The sequence below is a fragment of the Gopherus evgoodei genome, chromosome 3, assembly GCF_007399415.2.
Source record: "Gopherus evgoodei ecotype Sinaloan lineage chromosome 3, rGopEvg1_v1.p, whole genome shotgun sequence".
In the NCBI taxonomy this organism is placed as follows: domain Eukaryota; kingdom Metazoa; phylum Chordata; order Testudines; family Testudinidae; genus Gopherus; species Gopherus evgoodei.
This window is the reverse complement of record NC_044324.1, coordinates 37526235-37551502: the sequence shown is the minus strand read 5'-3', so window position 1 is coordinate 37551502 and position 25268 is coordinate 37526235.

The window sequence follows — 25268 nt, the reverse complement described above, 5'->3', positions numbered from 1 at the left end:
TTCTTAGTTCAGGCTTGCAGCAGTGATGGAGTAAACTGCAGGTTCAAATCAAGTCTCTGGAGTACATCCCGAGCTGGGATGGGTCATCAGTCCCTTGTGTAGAGCTTCAGCTTGTAGCAAAGTCTCTCCAGAGGTAGGAAGCAGGATTGTAAGACAAGATGGAGATGAGGCATCAGCCTTATATAGGCTCTTCCAGGTGTAAGAACACTTCTTTGTTCTTACTGTGGAAAATTACAGGAAAATGGAGTCTGCAGTCACATGGGCAAGTTCCTGCACTTTGCTGAGTTACAAGGCGTATCTGCCTCCTCTCAATGGGTCAATTGTGTAGCTGATAGTCCTTAATGGGCTATCAAGCAGGCTAGGCAGAGCTAACACCAACTTGTTTGGGATTTTTCCCAGAAATACAGCACAAAATTTGAAATACAGACTGTATACAGCCAATACTCATAACTTCAACTACAAAATGATACAGACATACAGACAGCATAATCATAACCAGCAACCCATAACCTGGTCTTAGACACCTTATATGACCCCCTTTACATAAGATTTGGTGCCACTACAGGACCTTGGTTACAAACCATGTTCTATGTGGTCCCAGTTTATATCAATAACGTCACATGTGTGTAAATAAAACAAATTACTCTTGAAATACTAAGACTCTGTCACTCATTTCTCCTCCTCTGGAAAGCTGATTTGCAAGTCCCCAGAAATCCACTGTTGCTTGGTAGAGGGGTGACTCTGGTGTCAGAATAAGACACTGGTATCTAAAGAAAGGGTAACAAAACACATGCCAGAAGTCTGCTTACCTAATTTCCAGGGCCATCACTGGGAGTTCAACATGCAGAATGCAGAGAGGATACACTCCCAGCCCACAAAGAGAGAATCTGGAAGGTAGCAGACCCTATAAGGAGGCTATGCTACAGCAGTAGAGGGAGAAGAGACCATACATCCTTTGCCTTCTGACATGGACATTTAATGTGGCTGCTCAATATTCAAAAAGAAAAGGTGAAGAGGTTTTCCAGGGACAAGCCTTAAGATGAAAGATGTCCTGAAGCAAGAGTCGGGCAGGAATGGTGAATTAGTCACTGCATTGCCCATCACCCCTCTACCAAGCAACAGTGGATTTCTGGGGACTTGCAAATCAGCTTTCCAGAGGAGGAGAAATGAGTGACAGAGTCTTAGTATTTCAAGAGTAATTTGTTTTATTTACACACATGTGACGTTATTGATATAAACTGGGACCATATGGAACATGGTTTGTAACCAAGGTCCTGTAGTGTGTAGTGGCACCAAATCTTATGTAAAGGGGGTCATATAAGGCTGAAAAAGTTTAAGGAATAAAGGATGAACCCAGTTCTAGAAATTGTACACCTATGCACTATGATGCAGAGTATTCATGATGAGATAAGATTAAAATCCCCCTTAGGTAACAGTTTACACCCTGTGTATGAGTAACCTGTAGTTTTCAGTGTTTACATGCAATATGGGCCTTCCTTGTCCTTGGCACAAGATGATGTGCTGAAATGTGACACGCCAGCCCGAAGTTAGCTGGAAGCCATTATTTCCATCAAGTGGGCAGGTTGCAGAAGGAATCCAGATGGCAGCTGTGCAGGTTAACCACAGATATAAGTGCAGTCAGACTCATACACAGCAGCAATTGGCATGACAGTCTATTTTGGTTTGATGCTTTTCAGAGAACACATGCTACTGAAGGAACATGACTGTAGCATGCACACTCCTTCTTTCCGTATTATTACTTTTATTTAGATTACAGAATGCAGCAAGCACTTGCCAAACATGTAGTGATGAGATCACTGCCCAAAGGAGCTCACAGTCTAAGAATAGGATAGAACAGTCTTATCTTCACAGCTGTAGGGAGAGGCAAGGCTACCACGCTGACAGTCCTTGGACTTGACATTTTGGCTGCAGTAATTTCATTTCATGTTGCAGATCAAACCTTTGAGATAATCCTCTCTGATCTTTCATGTTTCAAATAATTAATGGCGATGAGCTGTACTTTATCGCCCCTACTCCTGAATATCTCCAAAATACCACTAAGTGTCATTGTTTCCTAAAATGACTTTACAGTTTGGTGACAGTTGTGTGTTATTTAGCAACCTCAGCAATGCAGTGCTGTATTCCTAAGGGATTACATTTTAAGAGACAATGTCCTATAAGAGACCACAGCCCACACCACAGCATTCTGAATTCTGGCTGCCTGTGCATGCACAAATGGGGCTCTCACAGATTCTATTTCCTCCCTTATACATGGAAGCAAGGAGCAGCCAGAATCATAGTCCTTGTGCTCTCTAAGCACATGGTATAGGGTAGTGACTAGAGATGGCACCGCACTCAAAAGGTTATGTGATGGGAGCTGGTGATGGAATGACCAGAGCCCAACCCTCCTGCATACTGGCTGGTGGTAGGAGTCTGGTGCTCAGGAGCATTTGTGGCCCATCTCCAAGAAAGAGGGAAGAGACCCACTTCAAAGTACTATTCCATAATGCACCTGAAGGCATTTTGCCTCCTGCAGAATGCTGCCCTGAGTTCCTTCAGCAGTTGCCACTTGGCTTCTTCACATACACAGCTCCTCAACCTCTCCAGTGACTGTTGTTCTAGAGACCACATTACATAACTGAAGACATACCAAAGCCTGTGAGAATTGCCACAATGCAGCAATACCACTAGTTATGGGTAAATCATACCAAGTATAGCCGTTCAAGCATGGGGATGCTTGTCTCAGTCTTACGCAACTAGATCTCTAGATCACTTTGGTAGAGAGATCAGGATGGATTCAAATTCTTAAAGCATTTCTGAATCCTTCCTCTTTCTTTCTTAAACTACCAATTTTCAAGGCCAAGCACCCACAACTGAGGACAAATCTTCAACAGAATTCAATAGCCATTTTTAAACACTTACATATGGGCCAGATTTTCAAAAACAGGCAGCAGTCAATTGTGACCCAGTCAGATTCCCAAAAGAATTCAGCACCAAACATTGCGAGCTCTTTTGAAAACCTGGCTACCTATTTTGGAGCTGAGCTTTTTTTTTTTTTTTTAAAAAAAACCATGTTCTTAATTTCCATGGAGATTGAATGATGTTCTTTCATTTTCATAGACATGAATCAGCACTTTTGCAAAGTTATTGTCTTGTCCCATGATAATCATATCAGGACATGAATTTATAGAGCAACTCTTGCAGGATCCTTTGTCAGGGTTTGATCCAAGGTTTCAAACTGGAAGATCATCACTTTCCCAGGGCCAATCAGAGGGTGGACCAGGAAGGCCATTTGGCATGGGCATCAAGCTCAAAGGAGGCCTCAAATTTAGACACTTGTTAATTTTTTGGCATTTGATAATTTTTGCAACTTGTTTTTATGTGCATCTCTATCAGGTCAAAATGTGACACACTCTCTTAGCTTAGAGCTGCAAATTTAAGCAAATAATAGATGCGATTTGGTAAAAGACATCATTTTTTTGTAACTGATAGAGATTGTCATATTAAAGAGTTAAAACATTCATAAATATTGCGTATTTTTGTCATTTTGCCTGCATCAGTGGCTTCAGGTGAACGCACCTTCAACATCTTGAAGCAGGTAAAGAACTATCACCATTCAACTATGGGACAAGAGCATTTGAATGGGCTTGCCATACTGAATATCAACTGTGACATTGCATGAAAGCTAGATTTTTCCTCAATAATTAGTGCATTTGCACAGAAAAAGGCTAGAAAAGCATTTGTTTAATTAAAAAAATATTCATATTATGTGTCACTCTTTTTTTGGTACATTATTTTGTTTTCATGTGTTATCATTTTTTATTTTTATTATGGCTAGGGGCCTCCAAAGCTGGAAGTGGCCTGGGCCTCTCTGGACCTCTGAGAGGGCCTGCACTTTCCTTACAATGTTACATTCAAAAGGGTTGACAGGCATTAAAGTGTGTGCCCTGTGCAATATTTCCTTCAGCAATATGTCTCCACTCTAAAAGAACTCCATTGCTATCTTTTATTTTGTAAGAGGGTTTGAGGTTGTCTTTAACAAGCATACCATATAAGCCATCAGCAGGCATTGTGTTTCTTATAGATTTTTAAATGAAAGTGTGTTTTACTTTATTTCTTTATGATGTTCCAATGGGCAACTCTTTAGTTCAACAGAGTATCATAACTGTCATACAAGTTATATGTTAACAGTTACAAGCTACATACTGTCACATGTCCCCTGTCACATCCTATCCCATTACATTATCATAACTGTCATACAAGTTACATATTAACAGTTAGATCTGCAGTTAAGAGCTTGTCAATGTGTTGGGGGGTTTTTAAACACACTTTATTTTGCTTACAAATCCTAACCAACTTTTTAGAAACATGAATATTCTTTCAAAGGGCTCGATTGTGTAAGGTGCTGAGCACGGTGGCCCTGATCAAGTACTAACTAACCCAGTGCTTAACTTTAAGTATTAGATTAGGCTCATTCACTTTAATCTCTCCTCCTTTTCTGGACTCTACAGAGGGCACTTCACAACACTTGGGCTTTAGGGGGATGGAGCCTGGAGGAATTATAAGGAGGAGCTGGGAGGGAGCTTGACAAAGAGGCATAAGGGCTGAAATTCTGGTCCTATTCAAGTCAAAAGGAATTTTATAACTGACTTGAATGGGGCCAGGATTTCACACAGTCCCCACTCTCACCTTTCAGAGGGTCTGCTTTACATATTAGAGTTTGTCAGAAAAAAAAATTTACTGCAAAATTTTCCCACTCAAAATATTGGGGTGAAATGAAAAACATTCATTTCACTCTGAGTTGCATTTTCCAACAAAATAAAAGTAAAAATGTTCAGTGAGAGTCAAGACAAAAATGAAAATTTTAATTTAGTTTGGAAATTTCCACCCAAAACTTCAAATAATTTCCAATGAGCGCTTTTCACAGGAGGATGATTTCTTGACCAGCTCTATTATGTATTCTGAGGCACTCCACCCCTAGGGTCACCTGGAGTCAGGGGAAAAAACTAATAATGCCTTTCCCTTTGAGCTGCACTGCCAGTGAAGTTAGCAGTGGTATCCTGGGGCTCAGAGCCAGTGCTGAGACATAAGGCCCTCTGGTGCTGACAACCCTGACCTCCCATAGATCCCAGGACCCACCATGCTTCGAACAGGGACCCATAGCTTCCACAAGAAGGTAAGTACAACCTCCACACTACAAAAAGTGAGTAACTACGTGAGGAGATGCCCATGGATATGCACTTCTGAAGTGTGTCCCTCCCCAAACTCCCCAGGCACTTTATAAACATTAATGATTAAATTCTTGCAACACTCCTATAAGGTTGGTAAATATTAGAGAGGGTTGAAATATAAGAAAAAGAATTTTGTGAAAAATTTCAATGTCACAATTGTTGCCATTTTCAAAAGATCACAATAAAACAATTTCTCATTTTTAAATTTGTCATGTAACTTCGTTTGTTAAGTGTAATAAAATGAGTGATTTTCACCCCATACTTTCTTTTTTCCCTTTTGTGATCCAAACTAAAGTTTGCTTATTTCAAAAAAGTCACAGAATGACAGAGTTCTAGAGTTTCATTTCCTTTTGCCATGTTAACACTTTTGAAATGTTAAGAAATAAAATGAAAAATGAAAAAGTGAAAAAGAAAAACCCTAAAAGTTCTCCACTCAGGGTAGAAATTAATAAAGGGAAAAAAGAACAAATGAGGAAAAACTCAAAATTTCAGATTTTTATGGAGAAACAACATTTCTAAAAAAAACCCAAAGCTTTTTGCAAATGTTCTGAGTTTTCAAAAAAGGCATTCTTTTTTGTTGGGAAAAGAGTTCTAAATTAAAAAAAAAATAGCCAGCTCTAATAGGTAGAACTGGGTAGGAAATTGTATTCCCATCCTGAAAGAATTTTTGAGATGTCAGATGTTTCCCATCCTGAATTGGGTTGAAGTCAAAATTGTTAATTATTTTTGTGAACAAAAACAAAGAAACAAACAAAAAAGATCAGGTCAAAGTGCTTTGTTTAGATTTCAACCTTTAACAAAAATTAAAACATTTTTGAATGAAATTAACAAGCTTAGAAACAAAGTTGTTTCAATGTGAAAAATTGAGCTTTTTTTTCCCAAAAGTGTCAAAACAGGATCTTGACAATTTTGAAACTTTTTAATGATTAAAATGGAAAGTTCATCGACCCTTTCCTGCAGTTTGTTTTGACAAAACATTTTCCAACCAAAAAAAAAAACTTTTATAATAAAATTCCTGATCAGCAATCCTAGTAAATATTATTATGCCCACTTTGCAGATGGAAAATTGAGTAACAGCGATAACACAACAAGTGTGTGGCAAAACAAGGACTAGAAGCCAGACAGAAGAATATAAACTGCATTTGCATCAGAAGAAAGACATCCAGTTTTAAATTTTCTTTGAAAGAGCTATGTCCCCTGCTTTATAAATGCTAAGTGTTGTGTTGTTAAAAATGTATGATAAATGATAAATACAGTATGCTGAATGATAAATACAGTATGCTGTGTATATCCTCAGATGCTGTTAAACAGAGAATGCTCAGAGACCATGCATAAGTTTTTACCACGCAACATAATTAGAGGAAAAGAAATTAAAGAAGCAAGGACAAGACAACAACATAAGACCAGAAAATACTCTTATCTGGGTGTCCATCTCTGTTTTTATTATTGTCGCACTAACATGACTAAACGCAGAAGTGAAAGAACGCCCCTCCCTTAAGGACAAAAGAGGAGCCTGACCACTGATGGAAATATAACTGCTCTGACCACAAGACAGTTGCTCTATAGACATTAGAGAAGCATTGTACTAACTCTGCTAAAGTCCATTCAAGAGATTGTAGCCCCGCTGGAAGATGCATTTTCAAAAGGATAAACAGCTGAAATGGAATGTTTCCAACAGTTTTAACTTGGGGCAAAATCTAGAAAAAAAATAGGTTTGATTTAGTGGCATAGCACAGTCTTTTGCAGTGCAGAAGTGACATATGTTTCCACTCAATTGCTTGAGCCCTAAAGCTGCAATACTGTACAATAAATCTCCATAGGTTGATTAAAACTCCTCCTGTCCTCCACCCCTTTGGTCTGTCAGCGCTTGAATTGATGATCTTCAAAAATGCAGCAAACCTCAGACCAGGCCTCATATGATTTAAAGGGTAGTTATAGACAAAGGGCAGTAGTTTGTCATAGGGGATTGGAAAGTATTGGCCTTTTTGATCTGATGAGTTGTGCTTTAGTATTTTTTAAAAGCACCCAGATAAATGCTTTACAAGTATGAATAAATTAATTCATTTAAGAGCTGGATTATATCATTTAGTGTCCAGCCCACATTCTGTACAGTGTTGCTCTAAATACATTGGGACACATTGGCTCTTTAAATAGAAAGCACTCTCCTTGAGAAATAGTGGAATGCAGAAAGTGCTCCTGCTAGAAGTTACCAATTATCTGTGCTCCTCTGAGCATGTGAACTGCTCCCTTCTAGTACCTCCTGCAGTACTATCCACCCCAAAGGCAGGAGGCCAGGCCAAGTCCCCACCAGCCTCCACCTTGGCCGGGGAAGGAAGGTATACACTGTAGTCTCTTAAGAGGTGGTTCAGCAGGCATGGTTCTCTTGTGTAGTGAGGAAAATCTGGGGTAAAGATCAGTACTTGGTCCTGCTAGTGAAGTAGGGGGCTGGACTCAATGACCTTTCAAGGTCCCTTCCAATTCTAGGAGATAGGTATATCTCCAGTTATTTTTTTTTATTTTAAATTGTGCATTAATTTCCCAAGTGCCTTGAAGTTCATTGCCTCCTGGAGCTTGGCTGGGGCTATGCACCAATCTCAGTGCAGACCAGTGTCTTGATCCTACCACCGATCCTTTGATGGTTGGATAACACATGGGCTTAATTGTTTTTGGAGAATGTGGTAATCATATAACTTAAGTGCAATGAATCTAGTGCTCCTGGGGCTGGTGGAAACTGGTCCACGCCACTGAGTCACTGCACAATCTGGCACAATGACATTTTCAGTTTAGCAGAGGCTGAGGATTAGAAGTCAGGGGTGTTGGAAATAAAGGATCAGAGCTGGTTGGGGAACCATGAGCAGCACTGGTCTACGCTGTCACGAGCGCTAGCTTATGCTGTCAATTTCTCACTTTCAAGATAACTCAGAGCTACCCCAGACTTAAAAAGAAAACGGAATCATGACTTGGTGAGTCAGCACACTTTTCTGCTTTTCCTGACCACCACCTGTTGGGTTAAACCACACAGCGCAAGAAACACTCTGAATAGAAACAGTAAATATGTTCCCACCCATCAGTGAGCCTATGAGTAACTGTAAATCAAGGAACAAAGCAAATCACGAGTAACTGTAAATCAAGGAACAAAGCAAATCAGCAGCTGGCATTGTAGCTGAGTTAATTTTATAAGGTGCCAACAACATGGTCTCTACAAAGTCACATTTTCCACAATATTTTTAGAAATATTCTCTGTAATGAAAAATTGTGTGTGCAGTTTATTCGTTCATACACAAAACACAAAGAGACAAAGCCACAATCACAGAGATGACAGAAAAATAGGCAAAACAAAGTAAAACTCTCGAGGACTGAAAATGTTAAACTGAAAAATGTGTAAATTTAAGAGCATAGAAGTTGTCATACTGGATAAGACCTAAGGTCCACTGAGGCCAGTATCCTGTCTCCTGCAGTGACCAGGGTTGCCCGGGAGAGGGGGAGAAGGAGCAAGTGAGGCAATTTGCCCCAGGCCCTGGGCCCCAAAGAGGCCCCCATGAGAATATAGTATTCTGTAGTATTGCAACTTTTTTTTATGGAAGGGGCCCCCGAAATTGCTTTGCCCCAGGCCCCCTGAATCCTCTGGGTGGCCCTGGCAGTGGCCAGATCTTTCAGAGGAAGGTGTTAGAACCCACAATAGGCGGATGTGAGAATCTGATTTTGCACTAAGGTAATGTGGCCTTTGAGACTAAAATCCTCTGGTTAGTCACAGAATAGGTACATCTGAGCAGAAGCAGTGTGAGATTCCCCACAATGCAATGTGCCTCAGTTCTGACCTGGAGCGGTAGCCCACACTGGATGAGACAATAGTTTATTTCCCATGTTGATTGAGGCTGCCAGAGATGACCTTTAGTGCCAACTATCGAGGTGAATTCTGTCACTAGGAACTAGACCAAGGTGACCAAATTCATTCTAAATAGGCCACAAAAATAGTGCTCAGATGTTAATATTCAGCATAGGCTAGATTTGAATGAGATTTGGGAGTTGGTTAAACTTGCTGTCTCAGGTTTGTTGCACTTCCCTTCCCTTCTACCTGCTTTTATTCTTACTAATCATATTTAACCTGCCCTTTTTACCTAACTACAATTGCTAATTCCAAGAAGGCAATTGTGTTTCAGTTGAAACAATCTCCTGAACCCTGCCCTCAATGTACAACTGAGTAATTGTCGGTTCTATGGGTGAAACATTGCAATTTTCCTACTTTCTCTGAGATAACTAATCTTCACAATAATGCCTACAAAATAATGCTTATGAGTCATTAGAGAAATACATATATTTAAATTACATGGTTAATTTTGAGGAATACTATATAAGTCATTTCCTTATTTCTGAACATATTTTATGAGCATAGTAATATTCTGATACTCTGAAAGAGATAATCCATATGCTTATTGTATCACCAATATCTTAGTTTAAATCCTCCAAGCTTCACATCACCAGTGTAAATCTACACTTTCACATGTGCAAAAAATGAAGCAGAGCTTTAAGGGGCAATTTTTCAAACAGCTTCTGATTTTGAGTGCTGAAATTGGGATCGGTAGAGTCTGATTTTTTCAGAAGTGCTTAGTGGAATAAATCATAACTGTACACACCCACCCACCAGATCTCAGGAGACTGAGCACTTCAATTCAGCACAAAAAGGCACAAAACCCTTTCTGGATGGCCATTTCATGAAGGCCACCCAGGCAGTCACTGAAGGCACTGAATTGTCATGGTGGCTTTGCCCAGCTGCCCCATCTCTCCCTGGTAGCAGTAGCAATAGCTATGCAAATGGGCTGCTAAGTCCCTGTGGTTTCTGTCCAACTTCTCCTCTTGCCATCTGGGATAGCTTCCAGAGGTGGTAGGATCTGCCCCTTACAAGGAACCCCTCCTCTCATATACACACACAATCAGTAGCATGGGGGACTGGGAACAGCTATGCTGATGCAGCTGCAGCCTGGCCATGCCATCCCTACACCATGTGGGGAGGAGCAGCAGCAGTTGTGGCTTGACTGAAACTGTCTGAGTGGCCCACAGATGGCCTGTTCCCTCTCCCCATGCAGCCAAGACAGTTCAGATGATGTGGATATCTGCGTATGATGGCAAATAGTCTAATGTTGGCTCTGAAGCCTATAGTACTTGAGCTACAAGAGAACATCTTTAGCTAGCCAATACTAGCAGGGTGTCCAGTAACTGGGACAAGCCATCAACATGAGTCAAGATCATGGACACTAGGCCAGTGTGTGCCACTGAGAAACCACAGCACCAAAAGCAGCTGCTCGGCACCTGCTTTATTTTTATGTGCCCACCTCGGCAGTGGGCACATAAAAATGGAGGTGCCCAAAATCAGTGGCCTCACTAAGGGCCTGATTTTCAAAGGTGCTGAGTGCCCACTGCTCCCAATGACTTACAAAGGAGATTTGAGTACTGTGGTCTTCTGAAAAATCAGACTCTTGGTGATTTGCCAGAAGCCATAGGGGTCAATGTTACAACCAAGCACCCACAGCTCCCCATTTTTGTACTCAGACCAACAAAATGTGCCCCAGAGGACCAACAAATTGTACCTTTGCCTGCAGCTATGGCATTGTTCACTATACAATTTAAAGCAAAATATCCACAGTTCTTGGAGAACTGGCACCACTGTGCTTTTATTCCTTTTAATGTTTGCCTATCTTTAAGAAAGTTCTGACACTGTCTTCCTCGATACAGACAGTGTGATCTCATACATCTTTTTCATTTCTTGTCCTTCCGGAAGGGCAACTGTCTGCCTATCTAACTACTGCCAGGCTTTCTGTTCTGTAACAAATAAGAACAAATTAGCTTCCTCTCAAAGATACTGGGACTTGTAAACTGTGAGGGAGACTTCCAGTAATCCATATTGACGTATTAAACATTGTAAATTAGCAAACTTCTAAATCTCACCTATTTTCATGCACACTATGCTAGCAAAAAGAAAACAAGAAAAATGTGGCAGTAATTTATTCAATTCCCTGACTTTTTCTGTCAACTGGACCTAATTCAAAGGTATTGGAAGTGCTTGGTTGGCTGCGAATGCTGATACTTGTACTGCTTTGTCAAACCCAGCACAGATATCAAAAGGTTTGTGGCACTAGAATTTGGCTATTGCATCTGCAACAACAGGGGCAAACTAGTGTTTGTGATTGCTGAGCCTTTTTTAGAAGATGCACACAGAAGACCCATGGGGAGTGGCAAGTAAAGTGCAGTGCAGCTGTTTAAAGTCACCTGGTACAAAAGGTGGCTTGGAGACTTGTTCAAGAAAATGCATTAATGGAAACTGCAGCCCCAAAAATCCATACAAGAAATATCCTAAGCGTCATCAGCAGGGGAGTAACCTACACCACCTGCACTACATTCCCTTGTTACATGAGCCATCTTAAACACAACACCCAGAGACAACCAGGAAAGCACTTGACAGCAGTTTGCACTGCTTGCTACCATATCACAGTTTAGCCAACCTCTAGGTCAAAGAGGAGGAGGAATGGGAAGAGGGTGAGAGGCCCTATGGGCAGAGAAGAGCGCAACCATATCTGCACACCAAGATTTATGGGTCAGATGACTATTCGTGGGGTGCGCAAGGCACAGGAGTGACAAACTATTCCAAGCCCCCATGAGGAGTTACAAGATTATCTAGAGTCACAAATGTAGAAGCTGTCCAATATCAGTGGGAGTTAAAGTCACCATTTTGCAATGGTTCCTTCTAGCAGAGGAGTCTGATGCCAGAGGAAAAAAAACTCCCACACTGAAGGCATTAAAGCCAGTCTTCTCTTCCACCTGCATAGATCAGTTTCTGAGTGCCAACGCTGGGAGGATTGATCAGTTTACGTATAGCCAAAAGGCTATGGCACATTCCCAAATGTTCTGGGTACCACAGGCTACACTGTCTTTAAGGCACTCCCCACAGCCAATGTGGTGACCTATTAGAATAAGAAGATGTTTTATGCAGTCAGTGTGCAGATTATCAGTGATACAAAGCACCCTGCTGGCACAGTGGTACAGTACTCAGCACTTTGGACAGTCTCAGCTAGGTTAGCCTGGAGAATTGCATGGTGGCTGAGTAGTGGGTATATAGCATGTGTGGGGTTCACTGACAATGCTAGTATCCAGCATAGTGCTGTGATCAGTGTTTCCAGCTAAACACATTCCTATGCTACAAAAAGACAGTGCTAGCTCCTTTAAGACTGTATTCATGATGCCTGTACCTAATCCGCATGCTCCTCCCTTTTATAATGCTGGCTACCATCCCACCAGGATGTCCATTTTCTCTGTAGAAAAATTGTTCCCTCTATTCTTCTGACATCCTCTCCTCTCACCTGAAGATATAACTGGGAGAAATGTAGCTATAGATGTGTCCGTGTGCTCAATTTCAGGAGAAAATCCAAGAGATTCTGTATGCAAAAGGTACTCTTTTGTCCACAATGGGAACAAATGCATCATAAATCAACCCGGTACTTAGTATATTGTTGGACAGTTGGGTCAGCAAGAATTATGGGACTAATGTTACATCAATATTGTAGCCCTGTAGGCAAAAGGGCCTACATTTCTCATCTAGCACATGGCACATCAACCTCACAAGAAAACAATAATACACTACAGTTTCAATTGTGGCAGTTGAATGTACAATATGTATCATTAACTCAACCACACTGAATTCACAAGCAAGCTGCTGTCAAGAAAATGTCCAGTATGGCCTTTCTTTGTAAAACTTGCTGTCGGTATATTTCTCCTTCCTTCTTGAGCCTCCCATCCCAAGTTACACTGCGAAAGCTGAAAGCTGTTTCAACAGATGGCACAACAACATGTTGGAGCAATAGCAGGGACTTCTAGTATCTTACAAGTTTATTTTTAATCGTACATTTTTTAAAAAGTGCTTGTCCATCTAGCTGGGTGTATATAGGCCTTGTCTACACTGGCGTATAGGGTAGACATAGCTACCATCTGCAGTGGAAAGCTGGATGCATTCAACACTGCAGGGTGCAGCTACATACAGAAGTAAAAGGCTCTGGCAAAGGGGACCTTCCCCACTGTTAGAGCAAGGCCGTGGCTGCTCCCTGGGGCAGGGAAAAGTTCCAGCAGTGAGGAAGCAATAGGACACTACACTGCAAAAACAGGGAGACAGCTTGTGTGGCTAGAGAGCTATGTAGGGTCATACCCTAAGGTTCAGGCATGTTACTCACCTAAGCTGGAAGAATTTTGTTTCAGGTCGAACAAAATGTTTTGATTTTGGGGTTTTTAACCTTTAAAGCAAAAGAAATGAAGGGCTGGAGCAGGGGTGGGCAAACTTTTGGGCCCGAGGGCCACATCTGGGTATGGAAATTGTATGGCAGGCCCTGAATGCTCACGAAATTGGGGGTTGGGGGGCAAGAGGGGCTGAGGACTCTGACTTGGGGTGCAGAATGGGTGGGGCCGGAAATGAGGAGTTCAAGGTGCAGGAGGGGGCTCCAGGCTGGAATGGAAGAGTTTGGAGGGGAGGAGGGAGATCAGGACTGGGGCAGGGGGTTGGGGCACAGGAGGTCAGAGGTGCAGGGTCCGGGCGGCGCTTACCTCAAGCATCTCCCAGAAGCAGTGGCATGTCCCGCCTCTGGCTCCTATGAGGAGGCATGATGCCAGCCAGTTGTCTCTGCATGCTGCTCTGTCTGCAGGCGGCACCCCTGAAGCTCCCATTGGCTATGGCCAATAGGAGCTGCAGAGATGACTCTTGGAGTAGGGACAGCATGTGGAGCCCCCAGGCGGCCCCTATATGTAGAAGCCAGAGGGGGACATGCCGCTCCTTCTGGGAGCCATGTGAAGCTGGGCAATTCCCCGACCCTGCTCGTGGGAGCTCGAGGGCCGGATTAAAATGTCTGACGGGCCAGACGTGGTCCACAGTTTGATCATCACTGGGCTAGAGTCACAAGGATATTGTAGTGTTGTTCTCCTTGTATCCAGTGGTTAGGACATTCCACTAGGCTATGGAAGATTTACAGTTGAATCCCTGCTCTGGAGCAGGACTTGAAATGCACCTCTCTCCCTGTCTGGAAAGTGCCCTAACTTATGGGGTAAGCCTCTCTCAGTCTTTCCTGTTGCAGCTGTTCCACTTGTTTAAATAACTAGTCATTAGGCCAGAAAAAGGAGAAACTGACTCTCTAGCTCAGCGGTTGGGGCAGTTGTTTGGGATGTGGGAGGCCGAAGTTTGTGTCTTTCTGTACCTGATTCAGAGCAGCTGAGTGCCCTAATTCTGGTCAGTCTCAGAAATTCCACCCAAGACCAGAAAAAACTTTCCTCATTAATTTTTCATCAAAAACCAGTACATTTCTACATAACATTTCTGTTTCGATGGAAGAGAGTTTAGTTGAAAAATTTTCAACCTGCTCTGTTCAGAAACCATGTGAGTTTTCAGTGGCTAGTGGTTTGGCAGGCAGATAATTCAGTTTGCAACACAGAAAATTCCTCGTCAATGGAAATGAGAAAAAAAAAGACGACTGTACCTAGAAAACACTTTAAAAGCAGATACTAAAAAGGGGAGGGGGGGAAGAGGTTAGAAATAATCCACTTTCTTGTTTTGGAAAACATTTTTGTCAGGGAAGTTTGCTTTATGTGTGAGAAAACAGCTTTTATTCCCAAATTTTTAGCTTGCTGACTGTCTAGGGGCAAAAGTATGTGGAAAAGGGAGAGAGGAAATGAAAAAACTAATAAAAACAGAAAAAAAATCCTTTTAATAAATAATTTATGTGTCTCTGTTTTGGCTGAAGTTTTACTTGGTGGTTCATTTGATTTTTGGCTTTGTCTGAACTAAATATTACTACAGATAGCCTGGCACAGAAATAACTGGAAAGCGTTCCTTGTATATCAGTGAGTGAGAGTTTATTGTTTAGATCATACATCATTTGGAACTTGTTACTGTCTTTGCACATGCAAAAAGTTGGTGGAAAGAAGGGAGGGGGGAAACCCTCGGTTTTGAGTTACCTATGAAGTAACACTGGGCACTTGCACAGTGATCCAGTCCAAGGCCTGTGCACCACTGAAGTCCCATTTGAATCTCAGCAAAATGGTCCGTTGCACAGGGGCGATTTTCACACACAAAGCTTTGCCATTTAGTTAAAATGTCCTTGCACTGTTCAGTATGTAAGATTGCCTAGCTGTATACAAGTAAATAAGAAAGATCATTTTCAATGAGAGCAAAATTCACTGATTTATGTATGTTGGGAACCCTGAAATTCATTGGCACTGCACTGTGCTAGCAGCAGCATAATGTAAATTCCAGGTAGAGAATGAAAAGGAGAACACTGGTAAAGAAGGGATGAATATTCTATAGGTTCTGTGCTACTTTGTACGTTGCTTTAATATCACAACAAACCAGCTCATCTACTGCAACATCTGTCACTAAGTTCTTACATGGCACCTCATATTGGAGCACCTCATAGATAGCAATCAATATTTACAGCCTTCCTGACACATCCTCTCTTCCCCCCACACCAATCCACTGTATACTGATCGGTTGAGCATTTGGTTATACAGTAAATATCAGATTAGACGTCTGAAAGTAAAGATAGTTGCTCCTTGTGAGAGCTATTTTAAAACTGCTTGACCTGTATGTGCATTGACATGCCTAGCAAAATTTGCTTTCTCCTTGCAAGATGCCCATCTGAGCATTTGTCTGATACAAGACGCTCATGGCTTTATGCATTATAATTTGGATATAATGACCAAAACAGGGGTTGGAATTGCCCAAATTTATGCATATTAAAAGGCTTCCACAGCCCTGTGTGGCTAGCAGGAGTAATCTGGATAAGAGCTCAGTTAATAACGCTATTTTGCAACTTTAATGAGTGTCCATACTTATAGCCAAATAACACAACCAGAATTTGGCTCTGTTTTTAATGGAGCACTGGAAAAAAGGGATTGTTGTTAGTTGCTGCTCTCAAGGCAGGACGAGACCACAGAATATAGATTCCTGTAGCTCTGAGAAATATTGGTCTTCTACCCCCGGTCTCCCATTTCTCAGCACAACACAGGATACAATTTGTCGTATAAGATCACAACATCAAGCTATCAAGTCCTGTATTCTACATCTTTCAATGGCCAGGATCTTCAAAGGATGCTTCAAGGAAAAGGCAGACACTGCTCCATAATGCACCTAACAGAAGTGCCTGAAGTATTTGATAGTATCCTTCATAAGAAAAAGATCTTACAAAGAAGCCACTAAATAACAACATTAACAATCTAAAACCATGGGCCTCTTTCTTTAAGAAATTTTTATGCAAGAAAGTCCACACATTGACCCCAAAGTAAGATACTCCATGTTTTATGTGGTATTTGTAGCTTTGTAAATTGTGATTTTGTTTTAGATTTCTAGAAGTCTGCTGTAGAAGCTGCCATTGTGTGTTCATTTCATATATGACACACACACTATGCTCTCTCCTGCAATGTATGTTTTGTTTTCTTAATTTGAACTAAAACTTATTTAGACCAAAAACTTAATGGTTGCTCTGGGCATGGAAAACAGAAGCCATTCATCAATGCTGACCTCATATTCCTTTTTCAGAGAGTCTCTTTATGGTATCCACTTATACAGTGGAGTTTTCTTTTTTTTAATAAGTTTACTACACTTTATGGAATGCTACTACATGAATTTAAGTGACTATGTAATCAGGCTCACGCTTACTTTTAAAGATCAGTACATTATAATAATCTTTGTAACAGCTTTTTGTGGCATTTCTTGTTAACAATTCATTACTAATGTATCTTATAAAGTATTCCAGAATAAGTTATTAATGAATTTAGCTGCACCTAGTAATTATTTCATAAATATTAATAAAGCGTATATAGAAAAACAGGAACAACATAAAATGCTATTGAATAGCTAACAGTCAACAGCAAGCCAACATAATTCTCTGATCAGTTAAATTGTGGTTATTTAACTTTCATCTCATTGAGAAAGCAAAACAAAAGTTAGTTTGGAAAACTGTCAATCATTGATTTTGGAGTAGAAATCAACCAAGTTTTCCAAATAATCCTAGACAAACAGTTCTTGATTTGCAACCAAAAATATTACTAGTTTATTTTTTTTAAACAAAGAGAACAAAGAACGAACCAGTGATGAACACCACATGTCCCAGAATAACAACACTAATACTATCCATGCTGTTTTATTTGGCAGAACACTCCTCCTTTTTGGGTCAGCCATCTTGGCCATTGGCCTGAAACTTTTTCTGTGTAGGCTACTGCCATGAAATACAGGCCTGAAACTTTATCACTGAAAGCAATTAATTATTATTATTATTATTAATTTGTATAACAATAATACACAGGAGATGCCACTGAGATCATTGCACTAGACACTGTACATGCACATAGCAAGAAACAGTCCTGCCCTGAAGAGTTCATGATATAAATAGAAAAGACAGACAAAGGCTGGAAGGGAAACCTTGGCACAAAAGGAATTGACAAACTCAAGGTCACCCAGCAGGATAGTGGCAGATCCAGGAACACAACTCAAGTCTCCTGAGTCCCAGCCCAGTGCCTTATTGAGTGGTGCATGCTGCATTACTGCAATTACACCAATGTGGACAAATTATAAATCCAATGGCTAGCCTGTATAAGCAGGCTGAGTGCTGGATAGATACATGGAGAAGGATCCTTTCCTTCAGGCTGCAAAGCAACTGCATTGTTGCTCCCTGGAGATTACTTCAGAAGTCTATAGCAGATTGCCTGCTTCACTCAGCTGGTAGGGGACTAGAGGATCTCTCTAGCAGGATTCAGTGATTCTTAGCCATGCAGGAGAATTGCATATCCCCACTGTACAGCTCTCCAAATCCAGAACATTCACACAGCTGCAAACATTTCACTTCTTTGGGGCCCGCCATGGCCAAGGAGCGAGAGGCAGGATTTATTCCACGTTGTACCAGAGAAAGTCAGAGCAAGCATCTTAACTTTCAGCTATTTTGTTGTTGGTATGTGAAAATTTGTCACATGCAATCATTTTATGCATTTTAATGTATTACATAATTTTTAGCCATCAACACTTTCCTTACAGTTAACACAACCCCTATTTCATGTACTGGTTGTATTGCAGAAGTTCAAGACATCCATTATCAGATGAGTGATAAAAACCAAGCAAAGAGAATTAAAAACATCACAAACATTATTAATGGAGATATTAATAGCCAGGTCTGTCACAACACATTACAACGTTTCCTTTGGAGACGTTACAATGTATCATGGGGAATGGACTAATTGACCCAATAGATCTTCTCTTTCTCTCATTTCACATTATCATGTCAATCAGTGGTATGGAATCAGAATAATTTATGCCTTCCATCACTTCCAGAAAAAAAAAAATTGTAATTCACTCCTATAAAGCAGATTCAGGAGCTGCAACTGTAACATCACTTTCCATTCTTCTCCTCCACTCCCTCTTTGATCTACCAACAAGGTAGGAGGCCCATCCCAAAGAAGTCAGGGCTACATCCACAACAGGACTTAGGTGCCTAAATCCAACATTTAGTCTTCACTGAGAGCCTTAAAACTGCTGCTTAACCTTGCTGGCCCCCAAATTCATTCGGTACCTAAGTTTCTGCTAGTAGGCATGCACAAAACTGCCTATGTCTGAGCTGCTGAACTGCCCAGTGTTCTAGATCACACCTAAGCGCCAGTGTTATTCACAAGCTGGAGCTCCCCTACCTCACCTGTAGGGCCTGATCTGGTAGGTTGAAGTGGCAGGGATGCTGTGAGCCCTACCTAGGATCAGACTCTATGTGGCCAGAGAACGCTGTTTAGTGCACCTTTTACTCCTTCCCAATGTCACAGCTACAGGGCAATAGCTTCCTGTACCTCACCCTAGGTGGAACCAGGGAACCACGCAGACTCGATCTTGGGTACAGCCTCCTGGTTGCCAACTGTGTGAACAAAAGAGGTCCAACTTTGTTTTTCTTTTGGAGCAGGGGATGTCATAAGTTTGCCTTCAAAACAACTTCCAGCAGCCTCAAAACAAAGCATTTTAGTCAATCTGCAGAGACACACAGCATACTTCCCTATCTAAGCTTACCCTCTCTATTCAGAGCTCAGGGAAGTCCAGCTTCTTCCCATTTCAGAGTTGGAGGACCCAGCCTGTCCTCCTCACAGCATCTGTCTCTGTCAGTCAGTTTGCACTGACATACCCTGTGCAGCATCTTCTTCCTTTTCTAGACTCTTGGAGATTTTAGATCCCTTTTGATCCCAAACTTTTGCCTTGAAAGTCCATGCATCATATGGGTTATGAGACATTCCAAAAGCAGAATCTGGTCAACAAGCCAGCAGAAGTTATCTGGGCTGCTACAAGTGAGAAAGACCTACTAGGTAAGTGACTGATACCACCTCTTCATTGCCAAGAGTAAACCATTGTAGCCTGGATGAAGTCACACAGGTAGTTTATCGATGGCCCAGCAAACGCTTCCTCAAAGAGCCTTATCATTGCCATGGTTTTTACCTTTTCTGCTTGGTTCCTTTAACACCATCCTTTGATTTAACTCTTGGCAGTCAGGCAGGTTAATATCAAATAGGTATCATATGTTATTTAATAAACAACACAAAACAAAAAACCCAGCAACCCTCCCCACAACTCCCTCATTCCTCCATACCAAAGCTACATAGTATACAGAAGAGCCAGACCTAAGCATCTGGCCCAACATATACAAGTATGTTATTATTTTGGACTACCTGTAACCATTTCAAAAAAATTTAAACAGAAAAGGTTCAGAAATTGGACTAACTTACACAATCAGCACTGGTTGCTGGCAAGCCAAGGGGTTCAAGGTTTTAACAGGACCCACCTGGCTCTCCCGCAAGCATTCTTGCAGTGCTACGCACATCCAGTCAAATTCTCTTGGTTATCATGTTGCTAACTATCTGGCCATCAAAGTCTGTGACATTCCCCAGGATACAATCTGGATTTATGGACAGCTGTGTTGCCTCAATTCTCCAACCTGGTGTGTCCTTTCCACTGGTTCTCAGTGAGAGAAGCCACTCCTGGTCTGTTCACACACAGCCTCCAGTATGTAATACACTATAGCTGGTAGTGATTGAGTGCTATAGCCATCCACTCATTAATTACATTGCATGATAACACCAGCAGATTCCCAGTCCCAGACTTTCCACCAGATATATGCATCTGGTACTGCCCAGCACCCTCCTGGACAATACAAACTCATATAAAGTCTGTCATTTCATTAATAGAAAATCATAGAATGTCAGGGTTGGAAGGGACCTCAGGAGGACCGCTGGACTTTTTCCAATTTTTTTGCATCCTTCTTGTAGTGTGGGGCCCAAAACTGGACACAGTACTCCAGATGAGGCCTCACCAAAGCTGAATAGAGGGGAATGATCACGTCCCTCGATCTGCTGGCAATGCTCCTACTTATACTGCCCAAAATGATATGTACAAGCCTTGTTATCTCAAATGGAGTTCCCCAAACACTTCAATACAAGACACACTGGTTTAGATAAACCAATGAAACAAGTTTTTAACTACAGAAAGATAGATTTTAAGTGATTACAAGTAATGAAGTATAAAAGTCAGAATTGGTTACAATGAAATAAAAGGTAAAAGAAACTAATAGCCAATTTAACAAGCTAAGTCAATTCAAAACAAAGGTTTCTCTCACCACATGCTTAGCAGTTCTACAGGCTGGAATCTTTTCAGCCAGGACCTCTTCCTTAGTTCAGTGTTAATTTCCTTGTCCTTCAGATGTTGTCGCTGCCATGATTAGAGATGAAGAGAAAGAGATTTTTGGGCCTCTGTTCTCTTTTCTCATAGCTCTATTTTTCTTTGAAAATCATCTCCAGCAAGGTTCAGGAGACAACCAGTTGGGAGATAGGAACCTCCAGCTGTTCATTGCCAAGATGAAAATTTCTCACTCACATCCTTTTTCCTGCTAAAGAATGGCTGTTTAACCAGGTGATAGTCCATTTAATTTCACTGACACCTGGCTGAGGCCTCAGTTTGTCTTTTGTCTTTGTGGAAGTCATTTGTGCCTGTTTTCCCATATTTTTAGAATATGTCTTAGTAACGTTATGCAGTACAATCTTATAACCTTACATACAATGTTGCCATACATATTTTGCCAGGATAATAATGTTCAGAAAAGTATGAGTTTTCATATGATCTCTCACAAGGTATACTTTGTACAACATCCCTAATAGTTTTGTAAAAAGAGTCAGCATAGGTATACAGACTGTGACAAAGTCCCACTGGGTCGGTTATCAAGCCCTGCTGAAAGATATTTCTCTTCAGATCAGTCTATATCTATTTTGCTTTCCACTTTCACCATCTCTTTTGTTTTGGGTTAACAATACATCACATACTTATGTCTTTCCTAAGCAAAGGCCCTCATCTCATGAAATGGGGCAACACCTCCTAGGATGCATGGGGAATGTGCCATCTTCTCAGCAATAAGACCACTATTCAGCAACACACTTAATCATAAGATTAGACAGTCTATTGAATAGGGATGGGATTATGCCTTTAATGCAGTGCTTTGCTGAATGAGGAACCAAGAAAAGAACAACAAGTGAAAATGTAAAAATTACTTACCAGCTAGAAGAGCATAAGACATAGCTAGCAGATACAAAATGGCCACTATAAAGCTGTAGCAACTTGGTTCCACCAAGTTTAAAGGGCCAGCCCAGAAAGTCATATTGGGAGAAAAAAAATTGATATGAATGTAACTCTGCAGCAGGTAATATTAATAGAAAAAGACAAGGGAAGCTGTTCCTAGGGAAAATGTTTTATAATTTGAGTTGAAAAGTGTTATGTTTATCAAACCCTGCTTAGCTGAATGTTTCTGCTCCTTTGTTCTGTGGGGATAAACAAGGTTATAAAGGTTGTAGTTGTTTGTGGGGGTTTCCCACCATGTATTTGTTAGAATGAATGATCGTTTGAAACCAGGAGATGAAGTTTTGATCTAATTATTGCTTTAATTTTGTACAGCACGCTGATGTGTGAAGAGAGATGTTTTAGAAAAATAATAATAAAACGGCACCTTATATTAAAAGCAGGAGAAAGCAATTGCAACAGAGACTAAGTTACTTCTTAATTGGATATTTTTATAAGGGATGTTTATTTAGTTTAGGTTTAAAATCTAACCTATGTATGTATTTGAGTTGTTGTGAAAATGGAATTTCTGTCCTGTGGGACATTGAGTTTTTGAAATTTGTTTTCATTCTGATTTAAAACAACATGTCAAAATCTTAGAATTTCCTGTGAAATGAATTATTCTGAAATATTTCATTTGGGGAAAAATCAAAAAATGTTTTTTACTTTAATATACTAAATTATAATATAAAATGAAAACATTGACTTTAATCCTTCAGTATACTAGAGAATGTAAGCCAACATGCTGAAACAAAATGTTTTGACTTTATCAGCTACAAAGTTTTCACTTTCTTGAAGTGTGTTGATGATTTCTCATTAAAGTGTTGATGAAATTAGTAAATTCCTGTGAAATATTTTGATTTTGTCAAATAAGCATTTTCTGACAGAAAATTTGTGTTCAGCTGTATATTTATACTTCTAAGTATCTAATACTATGGTACTGTACTCCGACATAGTACAAATCTAAGGGTGCAATAGCTACTTTGTTACCCACCAGCTTGCTCTGAGCATGCCTACCAGCTAGGGACCTGTAGGTAAGATAGGTGTCCCTCTGCCTACCTTCACCTGGTTTGAGGATTAAGCTGGGGCGTAAGTGTGAAATAAGTGCCTAAATGCCCACCTCAGGCATCATTTCACATGTCTAAGAGGCAGTAACTTGGGCACCAAATTAACTTTTACAGAAGAAATGTAGGTGCTGAGTGAATTCAGATGCCTGTGGGGTTAGGCAGCTGCTGAGTCGTAGTTTGCAGTAACACCTAAATCCAGGGGTTAGGCACTTAAATTCCTTGGAAGAGCTGGGTGAAAGTAATTAACAGTACAGGTCAGTGCTCCCTCCCATTGTTTAAAATCCTTGTTTAATGGGGCAGCTTTTATGGAAAAATATTTAGATTACCAGTACTTAAATGATTTTTGATGAAAAAAATCTTTCTGTTAAAAAAAGTCTGACAAGTTCTGTTAGTCAGAAGAGACTCTAATATATAAGAAGGGGGCAGGGAAGAAAATGTCTCCCAACATACCAAATGACATGCATTTTTTGTTTAGAGAGGTTTGTTACATAACAAACAGAAATATCTCCAGTATTTTTCTTGTGTCTGTTTTGTCTTGTTTAGATAAATTAATTAATTTTCAATATTAAAAAGTCCAGATACAATTTTCAGCAGTAACTTGCTGATTTAGGAGCTGAAGTCTCATTTTCAAAAATGACTCCGGTGTTTAGGAGCTGAAGTCTCACTGAAAGTCAATGAGCTGTAGGCTCTTTAGGACCACATTCTTCAAGGTACTTAGGCAACTAAAGCTGTAGATAGGTGCCTTGTGGGATTTCCAAAAGCATATAGCATTATGGAGGGGAGGGATAGCTCAGTGGTTTGAGCATTAGCCTGCTAAACCCAGGCTTATGAGTTCAATCCTTAAGGAGGCCATTTAAGAAAATGGGGTAAAAATCTGTCTGGTGTTGGTCCTGCTCTGAGCAGGAGGTTGGACTAGATGACCTCCTGAGGTCTCTTCCAACCCTAATATTCTCTGATTTTATGTCTACAGTGCAGCTGGGAGTGAGCCCTACAGCCTGGGGAAACAGACTCCTGCTAGCAGCTATCATGCTAAAAACAGTGAGCTGGAGACTGCGGCTAGCCACCCAAGCTCAAACTCAGTGGGGTAGGCTTGGAAGCCTGAGCTACTGCCCAAGCCTCAATATCCAAACTGCTAGTGTGCATCTGTCTACACATGCTGAGAGGTTTACTCCAGCATAGACATAGAATTGGTGTCTAATTCCCATTGATTTAAAAAGTGAAGAATCCCAGTAGGCACCTATCTCTATCAGTCAGGCCCTCATGTATTTCTGAAAATGTTACTCAGTGTCTATTAACACTTGCTACACAGCAATATCTTTTTTACCTAATTATGGCCTGGAATGAATCGTTCAAACAAGTAATAAACTCCTGAAATAAGTGGTTAAAATAGAATTGCTGATTGAGTCAAGTATGTTCTGGGAAGTGTCTGTTTAATAAATATACGTTCTTGGTGCTCACTATTTATTAGCACTAAATTTCTCTTCTACCTAATAACTGGACACAGTGTAAATTGTCTTGTACGGGCTATACTTTGCCTCCTTGAATAAGGAAAAGCTTAATCCTCGCTAAATCAAATCAGAAATCTTAATTCTAGGATAATTATCACTGTTCTGTAAAAAAATTTAAAGCTGCATTTTAGTCATCTGTTGGAAGTTAAATTTTAAACCTGCCATCTACGTCAACAATCATAAAGTCAGATTTATGTATTGAATTGCAGCTTTCAGGCAATTCTCACACACAAGGTTCTGTATCAGACACAGAAGGCTGCATCCAGTCACTGTTCATTTGAGTGTTAAACTTCAATTTCCAGTTGCACAGATGTTCAAGAATCCTTTGAATTTAATGAGGATGACTCATCCAACTGAGGAGTAAAGAGGATGGACTTTAAGTCCTCTAATGCTCTCAGAGATCAATGAATTCCAGATGAAAACCATTCAGCTAAATCTGTACTATCATCATGACCTATCCATTATCTTCTATGTCCTCTTTGCTTGTCTTGCTGCTTAAAATATGGTGCATTTTGAAATGCGGGTTCCAATGACCTTCACATGAGTCACAGTAATGATATAACATTTTCTGTCTTGTTTTTGAAATATATTGCAAATGGCTCAAATCAATTTATGAAAATTTTGGTACATTTAGTCATTATGGGGTGCATCTTTAGCCACATGCATAATGATATTTTGCTTTCCATTGCTAATCCAAATTAATTTGGATTAATTTCTGACTTGTTTCTGATTATTATCTTGTTTTCCAAAAGCATGGTTAGTATAGAAATCTATTGCTGTATAAGGCTACCTGTGTTGGTATATACATTGCAAA